The 15,385-nt window shown below is 39.6% G+C and overlaps 2 non-coding genes across 2 annotated transcripts; both read right to left on the bottom strand.

Annotated features, from left to right (window-relative positions):
- Positions 1 to 10,291: 10,291 nt before the first annotated feature.
- LOC149067980 (U1 spliceosomal RNA) lies at positions 10,292 to 10,450 on the bottom strand. The gene has a single exon (XR_016195311.1). It is a non-coding gene; the product is annotated as a U1 spliceosomal RNA (small nuclear RNA).
- A 3,729-nt stretch (positions 10,451 to 14,179) lies between these two features.
- Positions 14,180 to 14,341, bottom strand: LOC149067979 (U1 spliceosomal RNA). The gene has a single exon (XR_016195309.1). It is a non-coding gene; the product is annotated as a U1 spliceosomal RNA (small nuclear RNA).
- Between the last annotated feature and the right edge of the window lie 1,044 nt (positions 14,342 to 15,385).

Genomic DNA, 15,385 nt, shown 5'->3' with positions numbered 1-15,385 from the left:
CAGAGAATATTCTTCAGTTACCAAAATCTTTCCAGAGAGTTATCAAGAATATATGTAATAACATGTATTATAATAAATAATCTCGAGAATTAACTTAAAAATAAATAAAATAAAATTTTTGATAAGAATATTCTCTAGTAATTTATAATAGTAGTCCTTTGAGAGAATATTTTCTGTCCCTGTCTCTCTGCCCATCAAGAAGATGGGTATATTGAAGTTTGTAGACCACAATATTAAAGTTTGAAAGCAAGAAAATTAAACCAACATGGGGCTGAATTGCACAACTTTTAAAGAAATGTGAGTGATACAGAATTTAAGTGTATGTGCATTGAAGAAAACAACAGTTCTGTATATGGTGAAAAGGCAATATAAGCACCCTTCTTGGCACTGCTTTGGCGCCAAGCAGTGCCGAGTCTAATGTAGCCCCGAGAAAGGGAAATGAAAAAGATTTTTTTACAGCTCACCTGTTTTTTCCCCCATCCTGAACGGCACAGCGATAATCCTTTAGAAACAGAAATAATCCTTGGGGCACATGCACGTGAAATTATCCTTAGGACACAAACACGTAAATAATCCAAAATGTGCTGTTGTTGAAGTTATTAGGCCTCGGCCCAACAGAAGCCATTTAACACCGTCAAGAATTTAAAAAAATCGGTGCTGAAACGTGACTGCGAGCAAAACATCCTACAACAACACGCGGTGGAAGTGAAATGACACATAGTTCAGAAATGCATTAGCGCAGAAAACGGTTCGTCCAATCGCTAACAAAAGCATGCGAATATGCAAATCAGTGGCTGCACCTGTAGGCCAAGCTTCGTTCGGGCTTGGCCACCTCGCTTCGCTCCTCCGGCCATTAAAGGGGGCCCCCCGGCCTGTAATTATCAACTCTGTTTGCACCACAACCAGAAACATGGCAATATTATTTCATTAAGCAGGATACATAACAAGAATATTTCACTAAGCAGGAATAAAGCCCTAGCAGACCGAGAAGACAATATAATCCAGTTGAGGCTGAAGGTAAATAAACGTTTCAGAGGTGCCACAATGTGCAACTTTCTGAAGGGGTCTAAACTGCATCCCACCCAAAGTTTCCCATCAGCTTATATCGAATGTCTGAAGAGAGAGCGAATCTGCTCATAGCCAGGCACTCAGCTTACACGCTTCGACATCAAGTCTAGGATACCACATGATTTCACGGTACCAATTGTGAGGCATTGTTTCTTTGAACACAGGTGATCCCTAATTCTCTCGTTTCACAAATCTCATCTACAGATATTTATTTCAAGATTGACTATTTTTCTTATGGAGGCGTCAGAGCCATACAGCCATTTTGTCGTTGATGATTGTTCCGAGTGGTTTGGATTATACTTTCGCCGACAGGTCAGGTCGTATTGTTCTTTTTTTTTCCATTTATTATTTGATTTTGACGCTTTTTTATTTCCTCTTTCATCATGCCTTCCGTTTTCAGCGTCGTTAAGAAATTTCAGGGAATTATTTTCAGTGAAAAACTGACTCTGAAATATTTGAACAACTGCCCAACGTTGGGTAATGAGGGCGTTGGTAATACCATTTTTTATCAAACTTACCTGTCCCACACATGCCCTTGTTATTAGAATTTTTACGCGAAACAGGGCTCATTAAATCATCTATATGTTGCCCGAAATGCAGAACTGTCATGAAGGTGACACCAAAAAATGATGTTTCCGATGGATTCATTTGGGTCTGCATGGCCAGTACGTGCAGAGCCAAGAAATCTATTCGGTTCGGCTTCAGTAAACTGAATATTCCCGAAATTTTCCTGCAATGCCAAAGCACTGCTAGGATAATTCAGGAATATTCGTTTTCTTCCAGCACCTTGGCCGACTGGCGGCAGTTTATAAATGAGATTATTCTCGATCACATCGAGCTCAATTCGGAGAAAATAGGCAGCATCTGTAAGATCGTCGAGGCAAAATTTGGGAAGTGGAAATATAATAAAGGCCGTAGGGTAGAGGGTCATTGGGTTTTTGTGGGAGGTTCACTCCCATTTGACGGTCAACCACAGCGTTGAATTCACAAATTCTGAAACAGGTGCTCACACGAACACCATAGAAACCACTTGGCGACACGTCAAGAGTACGTTGCTGGAATACAACAGGCAGGCAGATTTTAAATTTTATTTGGCTCAATTTATGTTCCGGCATGCATGTATTTAAAAAAAAGTCGATGTATTCAATTCATTTTTAGAATTAGTTAGGGAAATCAACTGGGAGAATTTCAAAACTGTCTAGACGATTGTCGGCTTTCCACGAGAATTAATTTTGTATTTATTTTTTAATCCACAGGTCTAATGTAGAGGGCTCTCAATGTATGTACTAAATGGTAACGTTCATAGAATTTGTCATTGTCCATCACTCTGCATGGGTGCCATTTCAGTCAATTCCAATTGTACAGCGACAATAGGGGTTAAGTTCCCACGAGGTCGAGGAGCCCCAAAGCATTTTGGGTAGCCCAATGTGTCAAGTTCGCACATGAATAATTTCATAATTACTCCACTGAATGTATTTTAAAATACAGGATTTCAGTCATGGATAAAATTCTGACGTAGAGCTAAGAATACAATAAAAGAAATGGGCCATTTTATTATCGGCGCCTCATAAAATACCCAGTGAATATTTCTTACGGATAGCTTACCGCTGAGTGTCAACCCAAACGCCTTCAACTCGCTGGTGGGTGAAGAAAAATGATGAAATGAAGCAACAATTCACTCGGATAACGGAATGCACGTTTCAAATCAAAGCCGCTACACCCTTAATGCAGCTTTGTTTCAAATAGATTAGCGTAAGCTTCTTCTTCTATTATACAGGGCTTTATGCCTTCGGGCCATCCCCTGTTAGAGAAAGAACATTCCACAAGATGCGTAAGCTAAGCGGAAGAATGCTTCTGCTTAGTTTGAAGTCCGTACGACCGTGACTACGACTTCTTTTGCTCTTTTTTTTCTTCTCCTCTTCTAACAGTGATGGTAACCTAGGGTGACCATACGTCCCGTATTTTCCGGGACAGTCCCGGTTTTTTTCCTTTTTCTAGCCGTCCCGACTTTTTGACAAAAGTGTCCCGGTTTCTCCCGTTTTTTACATGACGCCTTGGAGTTTTATTCTTTATTGAAGAAATTTTTGAACTCATAAATTATATTATGATAATTACAACTACAAATAACAACATTATTCTCCCATATTTGGTTTGGTGAACCTTTTATTTTGTGGAATCCACAGCAAGTGGAATTAGCAGTAATGCTTCGTTTCCCGCCATTGCGATTTTTCTGAAATTTCAACAATATTTGGCAACATTGTTCACTTTTGGCGTTGTTCTTGGCGATGTCCCGTATTTTGAATCCGAATGTCCTGTATTTCTTTCGAGGAAATATGGTCAGCCTAGGTAAGACCGTTAACAGTGAATTTTTCCACACTCCACTTTATAGTAATGTGCTGCCATCTAATGTCAAATTTAAAAGTGACTCATGTGGTGATGATGAAGTTTAAAGTAAAAAAACTATATTCTTTATTCCGCTCAGTTCCTTATAAACAAAGCTCATAAACTGAACTGGAAATTTAAACTATAAGTTCGGTTATTTTATTTGAGCATAAGGAGACGTCCAAAACAAAGAACCTCTTTATGAGCAGACGACAGAGAAGTCGGTTTATTCGGTTCCCTACAAGCTAAGCTCACAAACAGAACTGGAAGTTAGAACTGGAAGTTATTTTTTTCAGGACACAAGGAGACGTCCAAAACAAGTAACCTGGAGAAAAGCAGACGACAGAGATTGTATTACTGGCGGGAGCATCCAGCCACCGCGACTGCAGCGACATCAAATGCAAAGAAATCACGTGACTCCGTGAAAACAAACTTCCCGCCTGGCAATTTTTCCAAAGAAATGTTCGGTCTCTAAATATTGGGTTTTAAAGATTTAAAAAAAGGATAGAGAGAAGAACTCATCTAAAGAGAGATTAAATTATTTTTATTTAATACCGGAATCATTTCTTTCATAATTTCTTGAATTTTCCTTCATCAATTCTGGATTTTCCTTCATTATTTCTTGAATTTTCCTTCATTATTTCTTGAATTTTCCTTCATTATTTCTTGAATTTTCCTTCATTATTTCTTGAATTTTCTTTCATTAATTCTGGAATTATTTTCTTTCATTAATTTTGGAATTATTTTCTTTATTAATTATTATTTCTTTCATCAATTCTGGATTTGTTTCTTTCATTAATGCTAAAGTTATTTCTTTTATTAATGCTGAAATTATTTCTTTTATTAATGCTGGAATTATTTCTGTCATTGATTCTGATATTATATCTCATTGATTCTGAAATTATATCTCATTAATTCTGGAATTGCCTCTTTCATTAATTTCATTATTATCTCTTTCATTAATTTCATTATTATCTCTTTCATTAATTTCATTATTATCTCTTTCATTAATTTCATTATTATCTCTTTCATTAATTTCATTATTATCTCTTTCATTAATTTCATTATTATCTCTTTCATTAATTTTATTATTATCTCTTACATTAATTCTAGAATATTTTCTTCGATTAATGTTGAAATTATCTTTCTTTAATGCTGAAATTATCTTTCTTTAATGCTGAAATTATCTTTCTTTAATGCTGAAATTATCTTTCTTTAATGCTGAAATTATCTTTCTTTAATGCTGAAATTATCTTTCTTTAATGCTGAAATTATCGTTCTATAATGCTGAAATTATAACTTTCATTAATTTTGGAATTATCCCGTCCATGCTGAAATTATTTTTCTATTTATTGTTTTAAACTCCTATTTATGCCATAAGAAAATAACGGGGGATCATGTTTGTTTTCACCGAGTCACGTGATGTTCCGACGAAAAAGTGGACGCGGGGGGGGGGGGGGGGTTGATATCGTATAAAAATCTTCATTTTTCATTTTGTGTACACTGTATTTTCATCCTCAAAACTCGTACAGGGTAACTTCTGGTCACATTTTGAGAATTTATAAAATTATAACCATACCACTACGACGAACGGTTGATGAACAAAGGCTGTACCAACACTCCAATTCGCCACCTCGTTGGGCATTTTGCCTGTTGTGGCGTTGCATTTGTATTTGTATCAAACCATTTAATCTTAGAATGGCCATAATATTATCAACAGGCAGGGGCAAGTAGTGGGGGGGGGGGGGGGGAGAGAAGGCTAGTCTAGTACCCCGGGCGCATCACAAAAGGTGGCGCAAATTTAACCGTTCAACCTATGCTTCAGCACTACGGGGGGGGGGGGGTGCCTAAATGAGTAGTTGCCCTGCCAGTAGGTATCTTATTTCTGACGAATCACAGTTATATATTGAGTACTGTTTCTTTTTAGGGGCCGTTCAAGTATTACGTAAGCAAATTTTTAGCCATTTTTGACCCCCCCCCCCTTGTCAGAAAAATTTCGTCATCAGCTCTGCCCCTCTGAATCCTAACTCATATTTTCATAAAGGGTGGTTGATGATGTAAGCATTATCCAAACCCCCCCCCCTTTCCTCCCTTGTCATCAAAAGTCATCAAATCGGAACCCCCCCCCCCCCATCGATGATGACGTTATACTTGAACGGCCCCTTAGATGCATTCTCAAGTTTGTAATTTACACCTGGTAGCATTTCTTTTACTTCTATTGATCAAACTACACAGTTGATCTATTAATGACCCACAAAAATCACGTCCTTATTCTGTAGAACTTGGTTTACTGCACGGGCCCATCCGGGCACTTCTCCGGGGTGTCAAGTGACAATTAGACCTGGTTCCGATTTTCAAGAGTAAATATGCAAATAGGTAGGTAGGAATTTTTAGCTATGTAGTGGTGACTTTCTCAGAAAAATAGGTTTGCATTTGGGCGTATGATAATGTTAAGACTGCCCTGGGTATACCTTATGAAAATTGTAAAAAGCTAATCGAAAAACTGAGCAATAATGTGTGTGAAGTCTAGTTTGCAATATTATTAGTTTCTCATCTTTCGTGCCATCCTTTTTTTTTGTGGGTCACTTAAGCGATTTGTAAATGTACCGCTTAGTTTATTAAAAAAAATTAAATTTGAGTGACTGGCCACATCAGCTAACTCCGGGTGGTCATGTTTTGAGCTCACTGGCTTTAGATCGCAATCAATTTCTTAAAGAGAAATTCTGAGTTCGTCTTCAAATGGCATTGAAATTAATACACATTTATTAGAATGACAGAATGACATGTACAATTTATTTTCTTCCGATATTTTAAATATTTTTCATTTTTAATTTTTCTTTTAAATATATTTGGCATCAAAAAAATAAATTTTCGATAGTCTTGGAGGGGGCATGGGGAAGGCTCGTTCTCCATTATTACAGAATTTAATTAAATTTAAAATATCTAAAAATTCAATTTTAAATAATTACAATTCAATTCAATTGAACTGAATCTAGTCATGTCAAACCCAGAAGTTTCATTTATATTACGTGACATCCTCACGTGATACAAATATATATATAACTTCAAATATAACTCAAATATAACTTCTCAAATTTTTTTCTAAATTTTTCAGTACCATATACAAATGTAAATTTCATTAATGTGTCACATTTGATTAATTGGCCAGTGTTTCCAACGTGCTAGGCCGGTATTACACTATAAAAGTTTGATAAAAGTCCTATTCTAAAACTTGAAAACGTAGCCAATAAGGTCAACGGTTGCATTTTCTAAAATGTAACCAATAACCTTATTGGTTAGATTTTTCAAGTTTTATAAAATGGATTTCATCAAACTTTTATAGTGTAATCCCGGCCTTAGGCCACATACAGCCATTGAGGACTGCCCACGAAGCCGAACCAAACAAATATTTCTTTAATACAAATACTATTTAGATTGCTGCTACACAAAAGAAAAAATGCGCAGCTTTTAATTTGTTGGGTAATTTGCCTGTTGTGTCCTTTGTGTTTGTATAATAGCCCACCATCACCCCCCCCCCCCCCAAAAAAAATTTGGAACACCAAAGTTTCTGCAGAGCACCAATAAGCAGCGATAATCTGAAATGTGATCTCAATCGGTGGTTTTCCAACTTTTCGCGACTATGGCTCCCACGAGCTTCAGAAATTTTCTCGCCCCTCTGTATGCCCTGTGAGAAGTTCTTAATAAATCTATTTTCATCATATCTATTTTATATGATAAATCTATTTATAAAGGCACAAAAATGCAAAAGGTGTTCCAGGGAAGCATGCTCAACACTGTCATTTGCCCCTCCCCCCCATATCCAGGAGCAAGAAACTTTGCTACTCACTAACTTTATCTATATATATAAAAACGAATGTATGACTGTTTGTCCTTTATGCATTACTACACCATTCGTCCGATCGCCATGAAACTTTGGGAAGTTGTTGAGTACACTCCCGCGAAGGTTTCTGTGGCATCGTTTTTTTTTCTCCTTTCCTTCGTTTCCTTGAATTCCCTTTCTTCTCCCATTCCTGATTACATCCTCTAACATTATGCTTAATTAAATCATATCTTTCAATCGCCTTTTCCATAATCCTGTACAAATTCATGTGCTGGCTCCATATTTATTATGTAAATCGTTAATATGTTATCCATATTTTTTTTTCTTTTGTGTATTTCGGGTCAATTTTAAGTCTATATTAAGAACTCGTGTTGATATTATTCATATGTAATTTTTATAGCACCTCCGCCGTTGCATGAGAATATGCTTTATTATTTATATTGCAATTTTTAACATATTTATTTTTTGTTAATTATACTATTTTTATCTGTAACTACTGCATTTTTTGTATTTTTTTCCCCATCATATATCTGAAACTAATATCACTGTACTGTATTTTTTAAACCTATTCATTGCAACAACCAGTATGGGACATTTGTCTCCTTGGTTGTCAATAATATCATATAACGCGTATTCACACAAATTGTAAAATAAATTCGAAATTGAAATTCTGAGATCGCAGCAACGCGAGACGGGTAAGCTAGTTTTAAATAAATATTTAGTGTACGAAAATTTTACATGTGTGTGTGTGCGAGTCGATCCCTGAACTCCCAGAGGTTCGTCAGCCTCCCTATTGTAGGAGTTCTACAGGTTGTTCGACTGGATTGTAAAAGTAGTCATATATACTTTTCCTCTTTATATTTACACTGCTCAAATCAATTAGGGGAGCAAGCAAAAAAGTGAAGAAAACCGTGCGAGACAGCCACGTATTGGCATACAATGGATAGTACACGCGTATCAATGCGCAATACAGAAAAAAGACGTAAAAAAATTTGGAATTAAGCTTTAATTCTTTGAAAATATGGAAAAAACATGAAAAGATGATTTAGGGCAACAATTTGGTTACATGTAAACGATAAAAAAAAGTACTGTTTAGACATGGTGCATGAGTTTTAATTGGGCGTGTGGTCTCCTCGAACAGCTAAGACTGCTGCACACTTGTTTGCCATGGATGCGATGAGGTTATCGATCAGACTTTGGGGAATACTGTTCCACTCCTCAAGAAGTGCAATCTGCAAGTCTCGGACAGTAACAGGCGGCCTTGGTCGCGCAGCAATACGTCGTCGTGGTTTCAGGTCAGGAGAGCACGCTGGCCATTCCATACGCTGTATTGTTTCAGCTTCAAGCATGTTCTCCACCAGACGAGCTCTATGCGGTCGGGCATTGTCATCCTGGAAAACAAAGGAATCTCCAATGGCTCCAGCGTAAGGGATGACATGAGGTCGCAGTATCTCGTCTGCATACCTTTGGGCCGTCAAAGTGCCATTCCGAATGATATGCAGGTCCGTACGTACGCCTATGCTGATTCCACCCCATACCATCCAACCAGCTCGTCTGTATTGTGACCTTTCACGAACGAATGCGGGGTCATTTCGAGTGCCCCTGTCCCTCCATACCAGAACACGTCGGGTGTCACACTCCAGACTGAATCGGGACTCGTCTGTAAACAACACTTGGCTCCAATCATGTTGTTCCCAATCTCGATGTTCAGCAGCCCAACTTCTTCGGGCCACACGGTGGCGTGGGGTCAACGGAATGCAGACCATTGGCCTACGTGCATAGAGCCCTCCCTCATGAAGCCGATTACGTACTGTTGCCAAGAGCAACCGTCTTTGCAGCTGCGTAGCATTCTCTGTTCTGTTTCGACGGGCTGTTAACCGTATATACCGGTCATCAGTTGTTGTAGTGGCGCGTGGCCGACCTTGCCCTGGTCGACGTCTAACATTTCCTGTTTCTTGGAATCGATTCCACAGCTTTGCAAAAACACTTCTGGCGACTCCAACAGCGTCCGCGACACTACGTTGTGTTTGCCCGGATCCAGTCTGCCTATAACACGCCATGCAATGGATTCCGGTAAGTCACCTTGCCTCAAAAAAAAAAATACTGCGCAATCGAATTTCACAGTTACGGCAGTAAAATAGACGTTTCTGCAACATCCCGATTTCTGCCCTTATCTCCTTTTTCTGATTTTTGACGTCATGAACTTTGATTTGCATATGAAGTTTTCTTCTTCCGTTTCCTGCTAGGCTTTAAATTATGGATGATTCATTTTATGTTACTTATCGGTATACATCTTTGCGTAATTTTGTTTAAACAATGTGCTCCCCTAATTGTTTTGAGCAGTGTATATGCTTCACATCTGTGCTTTTTCACAGGTCTCTGAGCCCCCCCCCCCCAATCGCTTGCCGTTACTTTCCTTCTGCTTGGTTTTTACCCATCAGACAATCTTAGAATATTCCAGGGGCTTCTAAAGAACCTGGTCTAGATTAGTGTTCGAGAAACGCATTGGTTCTACTACCATCCTTTCGAAAAATCTTTTTGAAATAGTGAGCTGGGTGCATTGATGTGTGCGTATTCAGTGCTTTGAATTGATTGAATTTGACCAATTCATGATTGATTGCGACCAATTGAATTTTATAAACAGTGGTCGAGGGATTAAAACGCTAGAATAAATTCGTTGAGAAATTTGCTATTTTATGATGAAAGTTGTTGACCGTGTCCTGGGTATATATTATGATATTTATTTTAATTACTTTATATATCCCACAGACCCCCCGAGATCAATAAAACATCAGATATCGTCCATCATTAGAGCCCCTTACGCCTATTGCGCAGATCTCTCTGGGAAATACACACATCTGAAACGTAATTACATTCAATTAAGATTCTAGGTTGTATTGGAAGTAGGGGCGTGCAAGGTTTCTAGAATATATATAGGGCGCGTGTCCTAACTGCTATAGTCAATCCCTGAAACACGTAATAAACACTTCATGGGTATTTACAGGGACAGCGCGGACGCAGTCCCAGCTACCAAAAATTACCCCAGCAATCGCAATTTGCGAAAGCGGTAGACCTCAGCCGACCGGAGTGCAATGGTTCCGGCCTCAGTCCAGAGATGCCCCCTTCGTGATCAAGGCTATCTCAGCCCCAAGTAAGTATGCTCGAGCCAAAGCCATAATTTGTCAGACGTGGTGCCTCGGTGCCATTATGGCACAATATAACCACTTCATCATTGTTCTGCCAATTGTAGTCACAGATGTGCAAATTTTGCCATGGTTGGTGTAAGGGGCGTTAGATTTATGCAGCTCTTAGGCTGCTGGGCGCCACCTGGTGGCGGTACAGAGGGTAGAAGGAGGGGGAATAGAGAGAGCCAATTTTCCTAGGCTGTATCCTAAACGGATAAGGGTTGTTTGTGTACGACGTAAGAACGTTCTCTTATATTATTCTCCTGAGGGGAGGATAAGGGGGATAAGACATATGTACTGAGATATAAGTATGCTCGAATGGATGAATTTAGCAGTCCAGTTACCGAGTACTTTTTTGACATATTAACAGATAAATGGAACAGGTGCTGTATAATCCAGAGATTGGCGATTTTGGCGACTTTTTTTTTCGGCGCCAAACACTTCCATCGGCCCGGACCACTAACTCCTACTATATACACTACCTCCTCTATATAGGAGGTAGTGCCCGGACGAGGTCGCCAAGACCGATTGCCGCCGAAAGAAACAATCGCCAGCAAAAAAAAATCAACAATAACGGGAAATATAACAAAAACCTCAACAAAAATATCACAATAACAAAAGTAAATTTCTGGGTTAAAAGTAAATAAATTTCTTTGTTAGAAATAAATATTGCCGCATGTTAAATAAACTAAATAGTGACGGCCGAGAGGTAAATTCTAGACACCACGAGGGAAACGATCAGGAACGCGTCTTTACGGAGAAAAAAACATACAGGGATAGAAAAATATTAGATACATTTAAAAGTGTTTAATGATTTTGATTGAATTAAGAAAAAATTGTTTTTCTTGGTAATACAGTACTTGATTATTATTATTATTTTGAACTCGCCCACACCTAAATTAGAGCAATGTATGCCTGTAGATTTCTTTTGCCCAATGCAAGCACGCCTGAACTTGTTGAAACAGTTATAATGTAGTGAAATCGATTCCCAAACAGGATACCACGGAACCGTGGGTAAGGGGCAATAACAAGGAGAAGGGGGTTTTCGTTCGTTTTTTTACTGCAGTAGAAAAAAATTCATCTCGCTCTTTCCTAGTGCCGTCTTAATGCATGGGCCCACCCGGACACGGCCCGGAGGCGTCACTCGTAGAGGTGGCCCTCATGATAATGAGATATTCATTCAATCCAGTCTGATCCATTCAATAATTTTAATCGGTTCACTGTACGATTTCAAAAAAAAATTATATTTTCAAATACGCTTTAAGACAAGCATCTTCAACCCGTTGCTAGCGAGCACCACGGTGCTCTCTGAACCACCCAGAGCGCTCAATACTCGTGTCCGATTTCGTGCTCGGGGGCACTTGATCAATAGTTCCAATTAAGCACCTTGCACACATCGCATTCCAGGATTGAAATCATGCTGATTGAAATCATACACGATGATTTCATGCATTCGTATGTCAAACTTGCTATAAGGGTGCTCTTCTTTTGATGGTGAGTACAAGCAGTGCTCGCTACTAGAAAAAGGTTGAAGACCTCTCCTTTAATACGTTTGGTTAAACTGTTGGTGCACAACTTCCAGCCCCCGGTCAGGGCCGGAATTAAGCAGGCGCGAAGGGTGAGATTGCATCGGGCCGCATATTATTAGGGGCCGTAAAAATGGATTTTACTGCATTGATTATGTATAATATTTCACGCTAACTACATACTTTAAAAAGTCAGAACTTGAAATTATATTGAATCTATTGATGAAAAATATGTCGCCCCCCCCCCCATTCTTGGATGGGGCCTTGATTTTTGAAAGGAACCCTAAACTAAGATTTTTATCTGGCTTCTTTGGTTGAATTTCAAGAAAATTTATATTTTTATATATTGGAAGTATAAGACCGATAACTAAAGCCCCTATAGCCCAGTCTGCCTTTCCCATAAATTGGCTATGGCCTTCACGCTGTGATGAGCCCTTGGTGCAAGGGGCTCTCGCCCTATCACACTTCAAGTGCCAGTCACCCCGATTCAAAATCGTATTTCACAGTATTAGACATTATATTGTTTACATATTTCTCGTTAACTTGAAGCTTTCTAACCACCTGCACTGCCCATAACCCTGTCTGCCCATGCGCTAGTACGATCAGTACGATTTTTTGACGGATCTGAATTCGAAGACCCCGCCCCTAAAATAAATTTCGGTGGATTTATAGACCAAAATGAGTTAACCTCTGGGCCTAACCCCTATCACCAGGACCGCAAAAATGTTCTTGCACCGGGCCGCTGAATGACTAAACCTGGCCCTGCCCCAAGGACATAGGCACTGGAACCTGGGGTTGAGGCTGTTTGAACCTCTCCTTAATAAATTTTACGAGGGGAGCTGAGCCCCTAATAATTAATAAATATACAATGCAATGTACCACTGCCCCTTCTGTATAAGGGTTGTAGTTCCGTATCAGTCCCCTCCAACTCCAAGGGAGGGATGACAAGAGATTCCATCCGGCTCGCGAGAAAGTGTTGTTAAGAAAGTACCTAGTGCTTACAACACGATAATTGTATTAGTTTGTGGCCCGCAGACTAAAAAAGTACACGCCTGGGTAACACGTATACGAAATCGAATTATATAATATACTGCACTATTGATTGTGGTGCAGTAGTAACCATGCAGAAATTATTCAAGCATCAATTAAACATTTCCAAATTAATTTTATCCCTGTTTTCATTGTCATGTGACCCGCAAATCGAAGAGTTTGATCATCTATGTCGGGGCCCAAATCAGACATCGGGAGGGGCGCATCCGTGACCGGGATCAAAAACGTTTAGTTAATCAGTGAACGCATATTATTTAAATGTTGGAGCTCCAAAGCAGGGCCGCAGCCAGGAGGGAATAGGTGGATCTGGTGCTCCGGATCGGGGGGTGGGGCCAAATTTTGTCCTTTTACCTCTCTTTCGACATTACAAAGGGAGTCAAAATATTTGCTTGCTCCGGCTGACCATGCATCTACAGTATTTGCGGCTCTGGCCCAGGGCAAATGCTTCACTTCCCCATACGGAAATCGGGCTCTGTTCTATGTTCAACAAGTAATGTGGGCAGGGCCGCAACTATGGCAAGCACACATTCTGGCACCTTGTAATGTTGATTAAAGTAAAGGAGAGGTAAAAGGGTGAAATTTGCCCCCTTCCCCGGTCCGGAGCACCAGACCCGCCTTCTCTCCCCTAGTTGTGGCTCCGAATGCAAGGTCGAATTATAAGAGAAAGATGAAATCAAAATTTTATACATTCACACTGTACGTTGAATTGGCCATCTTTTAAATGGGGAAAATGTTTTCCCCATTCTGATAATTCCCTTTTCGATTTTACAAACATACATACTTCCCATTCATTTAACATTGCATACATGGGTCGAAAAAAAAAATCTGTCAAAAATAAAACAACTTTCAAAAAAATATATAAAAAATATTTTGATAATCAGCGGTATTTGTGGCAGCAACTCAGAAAAAATGATTTTGTGAAGTAGAACAATAAAATGTATCAAAAAACAGCAATTTTACTTGGTATTCCAACGGGATACGCGACCGTATCCCGTTGGAATACTTTTTTCGAAAAGACAAAGCATCTTTAATACGCTTTGCGAAAAGAGTAGCTAGAAAACCGGTTAAAGGGGTCCCCTTGCTTCGGATCTTTCAAATCAATACTGTACTAATTAGCTCACATGAGGGTGAGGTCAGCGCGAACGCTAACCCCGCTACCAAAAATTATGCGCCCCAAGCAACCGCAATTTGCGGATGTGGCGGGATTCAGCCAACCAGAGTGCAATGGAAGGCCTCGTCCCGGGAGAGCCACCTTCTTGATCAAGGCATCTCCAGCGCCAGGTAAGTATGATAGATCTAGTTTTTCACAATTACTCAAACAATATTACCTCAAAAATATTTTAATAGATGATTGTCGCATGTAATGTGTTCTCTCTGCAATAAACTTTCCAACATAAAACGCTATATACTGATGATTTCTAGAATTTTCTTCGTGATTTTTCGAATTTTTACACTTTTTTGTACGGTATTTTTCATAATCTTTCAACCGACTTGGTAATGGTTTTGAACAATAGATGGCAGTACATGCGTTCGTTTTGGATGAAGCCTTTATTACAATAGCAGCTTGAAATCGCTTCGCCCGATGCATGCAGTCGCTCATAATTAAGTTCAGTTAGTTAAGTTAATTTTTTAAGTTCAGACATCGAGGCTGAACTTGAAAAACTTGGTTTCAACGTCCTAAGCATTTCCCAGATGCCTTCCAAAAAAAGATCGGCTCGACGGAGGAAACTTCCACTCTGGAAAATCACACTTGCATGTGACCAACCGTCCCACCGAATTTCCGATATCTCCTCTCTCAAATTCATTTCAGTGAATTTCTCACCATTCCGTCGGTTTCCCAGTCGCCCTTCGCCGGTCCGTTGCACCCGATACCAACGTTGCTCTCACCGATCGGCTCTCTGCACCTTCGAGGAAAGACGCATTAAATGCACTGAAAAGCATACGGGACAGCCGTGCTTAAAAGTCTTTGGAATCGATACACCGTCCTGTGTCAACTGCAAATCTAGCGGTCATCCAGCCAGCTACAAAAAGTGCAGTGCCTACACAGACGAGCTAAAAAAGATGAAAGCCGAAAAAATCCCACCGAACTCACTGAAAAACAATTTCGTAGCCAGCCCGAAAACACGGATGGAAAAAAACGGGAACGGTGCCATCACCATGATGCCGAGAAGTGTTCAACTTAACCTGAACAAATTCTCGTGCTCCCATCCTCAAAATTCGGCACCACGGCAAAAAATTTGCACATCTCCCACAGAAATTTTCCAAACAGTTGCCGAAAATCCAAGTCCAGTCGTCCGAGCGAAAAAGTACAAGTCCAACGAGACACAAACGTC

The sequence above is a fragment of the Pholcus phalangioides genome, unplaced genomic scaffold (assembly GCF_987345545.1).
Source record: "Pholcus phalangioides strain wild (caught in Gottingen) unplaced genomic scaffold, Ppha-v1.0 ptg000028l_1, whole genome shotgun sequence".
Classification (NCBI taxonomy): Eukaryota; Metazoa; Arthropoda; class Arachnida; order Araneae; family Pholcidae; genus Pholcus; species Pholcus phalangioides.
Note: the sequence above shows the minus strand (reverse complement) of the source record. Positions and strands in the feature narration are given on the sequence as shown.